This window comes from Crinia signifera, chromosome 6 (genome assembly GCF_055691185.1).
Source record: "Crinia signifera chromosome 6, ASM5569118v1, whole genome shotgun sequence".
NCBI lineage: Eukaryota > Metazoa > Chordata > Amphibia > Anura > Myobatrachidae > Crinia > Crinia signifera.
In genome coordinates this window covers 238,957,347-238,966,185 of record NC_139222.1, presented here as the reverse complement: position 1 = coordinate 238,966,185, position 8,839 = coordinate 238,957,347, and positions in this window count along the sequence as shown.

Below are 8,839 nucleotides of genomic sequence, written 5' to 3'. Positions count from 1 at the left end.
TTAGATAACAAATTGCATTGACTTTACAGCAGAGTTATCCATATATTGTACCAAGATTGAGTAACTTATCCACATATGCTGTCGGGTACCAGTTCACTGTGAAAATGTTTATCTAGTACGGTATCTAATAGGTTCTGACAGTCAGAAAAGGATTCTATAGTGCCTGGTAGCTAAGCTTTCATTAATGTACACCTTTCTATCTTGGTGTTCGCCACACAATAAGATTACATAAATTGTAGCAATAAAGTTGGTATGGGTTAAAGACCAGGAGAAAATGTAGCACTTGCACATAAAGGGATACACTGTAACAGGGTTCTAGATCAACATGGATGAAGGTCGACATGTGCCTAGGTCAACATGGGACAAGGTTGACATGGTTTTAGGTCGACAAATGCGTTAGATCGACATGGGTTAGGTCGACAGGTCGCGAGGTCGACATGGGTTTTTTCACTGTTTTGTGAGCAGACATGTGCCAACAGGTGGTATTTTATGCCCTACCATCCACTAGTGCATGGTAGGAGCATCACGAGTGAAGCGAGCGATGTGAGGGGCTGCAGTTGACTTCCAACTGTGTCCATGTCGACTGTGTCGACATTTGGGTAAAAAAGCAGTGAAAAAACCCATGTCGACCTCATGACCTGTTGACCTCACCCATGTCGACCTAATGCATTTGTCGACCTAAACCCATGTCGACCCTTCCCAAGGCAACCTAGACACCTTTCAACCTTCACCCATGTTGACCTAGAACCCCGTCGACCCAACAGTGTAGACATAATGACTGTCGAACTAAGTCTGGTCGACAATACGATCCACACCCGAACAATCACACACCCACCTTCTGACAGTATATACTATGGGTGCACTACACACAAAGAATGAATAATTAAAGACAAGAAAAATGTATTAGGATTTTTTACATTTAATTTGTTTTTAATGCGCAGCTTGTATAACAATCACACACGCAACTTGTGGTGTATACTATTGGGGTGCAGTATACAGCAAAAAAATAAAGAACAGCAAAATGTATTTTTATATTGTATTTCTTTTTTATGGACTGGCCTTTGATAACACTGGCCCTTATTCTGGTCGGTGCGGATATATCTGCGTGCGTTCGTGCCGCCGATGTTTTGTGTCTGCGCATGTGCAGAGGCGTCTCTGCGCATGTGCGAGCGGGGCGTACAGCCAAATCCCGCATGATATGTGAATACTCCGTACAGGGGGTGGAGAGGGGCGTGAAGGGCTATTTGGGCTCATTACCATATGCATACGCCCCGCGTTTCATGGGCGTTCCCATGCAAACGCTGGGCGTACGTATGGTAATGCGGCCGTGACGCACGTGTAGGGGGCGGACATATGACATCGCCAGATGTCAGCTGCCCGCCCAGATCCCTGCTTTTGCACGGAAAAATGTCCGTGTGGTCTGAGGTTGCGGGAGCTGGTGGAGCACTCGGTCCTGCATTCGATGGTCTGCGACCATCGAATGATGGGGGAGCTTCCCTTAGATGGAGGAGGCGTATTCCGTGAAAAATACACGTGCGGTCCGTTCGGCCAGCTTCTTACCGCATACGGACGGAGTTGGCGATCCGTATGGAAGGCGGGGTTTCGCACGCACGGTCCTGGCCGCATAATCGGATCCGGTCGCACCGATCAGAATAAGGGCCACTGTGTGAACCGTGGAGGCAGAAAAATCACACATGCAATTTGTTCTGCTTCTGACAGTAGTAAATGGTTTATTGGATTGCAGTGCAGCACACCACAGTGACCACACACCACAATGAAAATAAAAAATAACAAAAGCTGACAGCCTGCCTGTGTACTACTGTACCCCACTAGACTAACTGACAGCCTGCCTGTGTACTACTGTACCCCACTGCACTGAATGACAGCCTGCCTGCCTAACACACGACCAGTACAATCAATATAATTAAGTATATTTAATTATATATAATATTATATAACCCAGCACACAAACCCCTATGCATTATGCACATCACAAACCCCTGCTGAGTCTGACTCTTCACTGACTGCACTGCCACAAACTCCTCTGCACAGCACAAACCCCTCTGCACTGCACAAAACCCCTCTGAGTCTGCACAGCACAACCCCCTCTGCAGTCTGCACTGCACAGCACTCCTCTGCCCACCACTAACTGCACCCCTCTTCTTCACAACACCCCTCTGCACAATAATATGAGTAAAGACACAACACCCTTCTAGCTTGCACAATGCCCAGACCCCACTGCTACGCAGAGCTGTGCGCAGAAGGAAGCATGAATGTGAAATGGTGCTGAATTCTTGGGACACAAGCTTTTATAGACTCGTCGTCTCGCGAGAATCTGAGGCCAGATTCCCGCAGAGCCGGAAACTCGCGAGCGCGGCTAGAGGGCACTTGGGCCAGCTATATTCGGAGCGGTTTGGATTCCATGGAATCCGAATCTAAACCGCTCATCTCTAATTTGTATACATATCATGCAAAGAAACACACATTTCTATTAGTTGACTCGCTGTGTGCACCATATCTTATCTCTACCCAAGATTGTTGCAGTCCATCCATTTCTAAAGCCAGCCAAAGCCCCCATTGGTTTATATAGGGTCTGCAAAGCTGTTAGATTTACCAAGCTTCATTGCTGAAGATGGTGGTAGGCCATTGTAGCCTATGGGCTTTAGAACTCTTCCCAGCAATGGTCTCTAGATATGCGTGGTTAGTAGACCATCTATGCACATGAGTCCCCATAGAGGAGTGAAGAGGCACTACAATCCAAACAAATCACAGGGACTGACTCCTTGGCAAACTTGCGGGTGCATATGTGTTCCCCATGTCTCCCCTGTCCATGTCCATCCCCCTCCTTGGGGTACTTCTAGTGTAACTGTATGTTTAGTGTATATTGTTTTTTAGATTAATTATTTAATTAGTCTTATTGTGGTCACATTCTCTCATGCACCCTGTTTTAACCTAGATTCCATAGCTTATGTTAACCATTTCCCTAGATGATTAGTGACAGGTGTGTTGGTAACTGCTCACCTTTAAAAGCAAAGTGTGCTGTGAGCTTCAGACCAGATAGCATGCCTGGAATCAAACATTGATGTGATAGCTATGTGTATTGTAGCCATTTTCAGCGATAGTGTTAGGACCTACAGAAAAGTGGGGTCCCGTGAAGGGGGCTATAGGCTTAAATGCATCCTGTTTTCAGCCCCGAATGGTCGCTGGTCAGAGGAGCATGCTCCTCCGACCAGTGACTTCCCCTGCCTCTTCTCCCGGCAGTGTGACATTTTCATTTGCGACCATCTCTGGCAATGAAACGTTGTCATTATAGGATGGCCTGAGAGATTCATTCATTCAAGTCGCCTGGAGTGCTGTTTTCTCCCCCTCCCCCCGCCTTCTGTATGAATATTGGAGCAGGCACCCAGCGCAGATATACTGAACACAGGGAGAGCTGGATCACCCCACATAAACTCTATATATATACATTCCCACTGAGCCTTTCACCGGTACACACCTCCAAAAGGACAGTAAGAACCATTTGCGGAACAAAAAACTGCAATTTGTATGCGGGTTATAATTGGTTTTATTGTTCAACCAATTCCATACTGGAGATAATCATATAGGAGGAACTCTCCAACCAGCCAAACCCTTAAAGCTACCAGGCTGCAAATTCACCGATATAACCTTCACAAGAAACTACGAGTTCTTGATCCAATATTGACCACTGGATGAGAGCTTTCCAATAAGAGTGTATCTATCCATTCCTGGTTGGTGTTTTATCCCACATACGAGATTCGGGGAAATTGTTTCTAATAAGTTCGCAAACCCCTGATGAAGTCCCTTGCAGGGACGAAACGCGTTGGGAACATCTGTTTGCTAATGTGAAAAACTTTTTATGATCTGGAATATTCACCACTACTAAGTGGTTTTAAAGACCTTTTAATAAATATTTACAAAGTTTTGGACTTTACTCATATCCATGTTATTATTCATCAAAGGCTAATAGAGACCCAGTACTTAAAGGCATAAAAAAAGGGCGCCAACTCACAACTGCTATCCATATTCTTCTTTCCCCCATCCAACAGGGGTTCTTGTGGCAGCCAGAGTATAATATCAAACAAATAAGTGGCGCGAAACAAGAGTCTGTTCTCTATATATATATACATATATATATATATATATATATATATATATACTTGTAGTGTGCCAAGCACTGCTTCCCTTGTTTATTGCTGGTCGGGTGCCGGTGTCGATCGAGTATGTAGACTTTGTTTGGTGGACACAGCACTCCAGACTTGTAGATATTCAAAAACACAGGTTTATTGAATATCTACAAGTCTGGAGTGCTGTGTCCACCAAACAAAGTCTATATATATATATATAGATATGCGATGCTTGGCACTCCAGGACTTAATACAGCAAAGAAATGACACGGAGGTCTAAGGCTTTAGCAACGTTTATATCGAAGAAGAAGTTCGCACCCAAATCTGACTCACTCCAACTGCTGGGGTGTCCTCCAGAACCACAAATTTTTATTATTATTATTATTATTATTATTATTATTATAGAAGTCCAATTATATAAAAGAAGAAGAGACACTCACCAGTCTTCATATTGCACATAAAATGCTCGGTATTTTATTCAAACCTTCATGATTGAGTAAAAGATTTTGATCAGTGGTTTGATTTACTGCTTTACAGGACTGGGTGTAATTCCAAGCAAGGCCCTGCCTGTCACGAGTACAGCTGCAATTGGTTTCACACTACATTAAGACATTCATATTTTGTATGTATTTGGGTGGTCATTGGTCGACTGCCACTTGGTTGAAGTGGGTGATGCAGTGGTGCACGCAGGGGGGTTGCTGAGTACCCATAACCACCACCACCCCCCCCCCCCCCTAGGCTGAAAGCTGAGGGTCCCCTCTTTCCATGGGCACAAGAATTTTAAAAATCGGCTCTTGGGAACCAGAGATATCTAACTTTAAAGCAGTGGTCCCCATCCAAGCCTGTTAATTGCTCTTCCCAGTCAGATATTTCAGGTTCTGTCTGACTTAGAGTTTTTCTGAGGGTATATTCCAAAAGCTGGGACTCTCCCCCTTTGATGGTAGCTTGTCTCTACTGTTCCCAGAACCAGAGATATCAGCCTTCCAGCAGCTGGTTACTGCTCCCGCGCCACACTCCTGGTATGTAGTCTTATATACTTGTTGGCAGATTGCTCTGCCTCCTGAACTCTGATCCCCTAGTCCCCAATATCATTTGGTAGGTGGGATTCTCTAGTTTTCCATTAAAATTTAAGAAATCTATTTCCGGGAGCTGGAGATATCTGCAGTCACGCAAGCTGTCCTCACACCAGAAAATTATGAATAATAAGCCCACTCCACTATACACCCCTTCTCTGCATATTAAACATCCTCTACTACCCTGGAAGTTATGTATCAGGGCCCCTTCATTCAGGCCAATGCCCACATCTCCCACCATCTGTGCAATAAAGGGGTAATTAGTGGAAATGACTGATCCAGGCCCTACATGCTGAGCGGTTGATATAATACCGCTTACCACCCGCGGGACATCAAAGCTTCCCCCACCCCTACTGCTGGAGGATCGGTAGGGGCCCCAATACATTGCTATGCCCAGGGGTCCACACTGCTGTGGACGCCCCTGTATGTGTATATATATATATATATATATATATATATATATATAATTGTATTTATGTATGTATGTATGTATATGTATACAAAAGGAGCAGCAGGTGGATGTCTCTTCTCAAACAACACTGAAGCCACAAAGCCTCCGACATCCCAACAAACAGACTCCCAGCTCCAAGTACGTCACAGCAGAAACACGCCCAACCGGTTTCGTCTCGTCTGGACTTCGTCAGGGGGGTGTAACCATCATTGCACTGCCCTTACATAAATACTTGATCTGCTAATTGGTGATTTACTTCAGGTTTTTGTGTCCTTTGACATTTCTAAAAGGGCTGGCTATTGATTTATCACTGGTTATCAGTATAAAACATTTTACATATATATCTACAGACAAATACAATTTATAACAGATACAGTAATTTTATACAAAGCATATAAAAACTACACCTACACATTATACACATTTGTACTTGCTATTTGCATAAAAAACTTTAGCATTTAAAAACAGATACATATATTTATTTTAAATAGAGATTCATATGGATATATATCACAAAAGAAGTCAATAAGCAAAGAGAAATATATACGAAGGATTTTTTTTAAATCATCTGCAGTTAGCTATACCAATTAGATCTCTGAGATAGAGCACTCTCAGCCAATCAGTGGCCTCCCTCCGCGGCCGCTGATTGGCTGAGAGTGCTCTATCTCAGCCAATCAAAAGCCGGAGAGTCATTTGACATGTTATTTTAAAGATGTAATAGCCGCGGCTGCCCGCCCGCTACAGCGCTGGACACGGACAGTGGAGAGTGAGACTTATGGTCACCGCCGCCCGCCCCAACACTGATCTGGTAACGCGCTGCTGCCCCACTGCTTCCTCCCCAGCCGCCCGCCCCCACTGCTCCTCACCGCCCCGACTGATCTGACATCGTATGTCCCGCCGGTCCGACCCCTGGGGCCGGGTGCGATACGCACGGGACCGCGCATCGGACCCGACCCCATGTCACAAAGAACCGATTTGGTCTGATTTATCGGCCCGATTGATCGCAATCGGCCGAAATCGGTCCAAAACGGCTTGATGTATGCCCACCTTTAGACAATTAATATCGGAATTGCAACAGGATGAAAAATGTCTAGAGACACTATGCATCATATTTTTATTTTTAATATTTCTAGTGTGCTCTAGAATTCTAAGCTTTAAGGGTCTTTTCATTTTTCCAATATATCTTTTTTTACATCTGCATTCTAGCATATATATAACATGAGTGCATACCGCACATAGGAGGATTAAATGCGGTTAGATATTTTTTACAAAAAAACAGTACTCTAGACAAAGACTTTTGTGAGTTCCTTTTAGAGTGTATAAACGTGGTATTAAAAAATAATTACTTCACTTTCCTACTACAGGAGTTGTCATCTTGACAAATGGCTCAATAACATCCCGTATTCGCAATTCGTACGGATTAGACAAAATTGTGAAAATCAATCTAAGTTTGAAGAACAGGCTGATACCTATGGCCAAAGGTTTATAGATAAACATTATCCATCTGACATCATTGATAAATGCAAAGATAGGGCTCGTACTGCTGATCGCAAAGAGTTGCTTAAGTACAAAACAAAAAAGCAAAGCAATGAAGGCATCCCTTTCATCACAAAATATAGTACTGACAATTATAAAATCCGCAGTATTATGCATAAGCACTGGGATGTTTTACTGTTATACCCTATACTAAGTAAAATCCTTCCTCCCTCCAAAACTGCAAATAATATTCAGAAAGGCTAACACCTTAAAGATCTTGCACCCAGTAATCTTGCAGTTGAAAAACCTACTACTATGTTTAAAAGCATTGATGGTTTTTTTCCCTGCAATCGATGCAAAATCTGTCGCCATGCTAGTAGAGATAGATATAAAACCTGGGACTCTCTCGGCAAGCATTTCTGGGAAATCAAAAGCAGAATAATATGTATGTCATGTTATATATATATGCTAGAATGCAGATGTAAAAAAAGATATATTGGAAAAACGAAAAGACCCTTCTGGTTTTATACGTTACAGACTTTAGCTTCGGGCGGCCTGAACGAGAATTATGACATCACCCCTTTTTTGCGATAATTGCACTGATTGATGGTCACCACACTGGACATTGTGGCGATGATGAGCTGTGCGCCGTCACTTTTGCCCTATAGTGTGTGGACCGTTGGGAGTGTGACCGCAATACAAGATGCCGTTTTTCTTGCTTTTGGAGTGCCTTGATGCATATTGTATGTATTATCACTCTTGACTCCTCCCTCTCCTTTGCACCCCACATCCAAGCCCTGGCCCATTCTTGCCGGTTCCAGTTACGCAACATTGCTCGCATCAGGCCCTTTCTCTCACAGAGTGCAACTAAGCTGATCATCCACTCATTAGTCATCTCACGGCTTGACTACTGTAATGCTCTTCTCACCGGCCTCGCTCAATCCCAACTGGCTCCTCTCCAATCTGTCCTCAATGCTGCAGCCAGGCTTATCTTCCTCTCCCGCCGCTCTAACTCTGCTACTCCCCTTCAACAAAATCTGCACTGGCTTACATTCCCCTACAGAATCCTCTTCAAACACCTCACCCTCACATACAGGGCCATCTCTAATTCCATTGCTCCATATATCTCTAACCTCATCTCCATTCATACACCCTCCCGCCCTCTACGGTCAGCTGACGACTGTCGTCTCTCCTCCACCCTGATCACTGCTTCCCATGCTAGAGTACAGGACTTTGCCCGTGCTGCACCCCTTCAGTGGAACGCACTCCCTCGCTCCATTAGACTCTCCCCAACCTTGCAAAGCTTCAAACGGGCACTGAAAACTCACCTATTCATCAAAGCGTACCCTTCCACTGCATAAACCAGCTGGTTCTCCGACCCCTTGCCTGTTTACATCCTGCTATCTAACCACCACCCCCTCGCTTGCACCTCTTGTAATATGTCTGTCTCCCCTTCCTACTAGATTGTAAGCTCCTCCGAGTAGGGCCCTCTTCCCTCCTGTTGTCAAAGCCCACTTCTCTTCACATTTCACTCACAGCTCTCCTTTACTCCAACACTCAGTGACCATCTTCATACTCATCTCCATCATTGGCCTCAAGCCTCTAGTTGTATGTTGATTGGGTCCTCACTACTTACATTTAAGCTGTAATGTGTATTGAACTGTGGTGCTCTTTATTTGTACTGTATTTTTGTT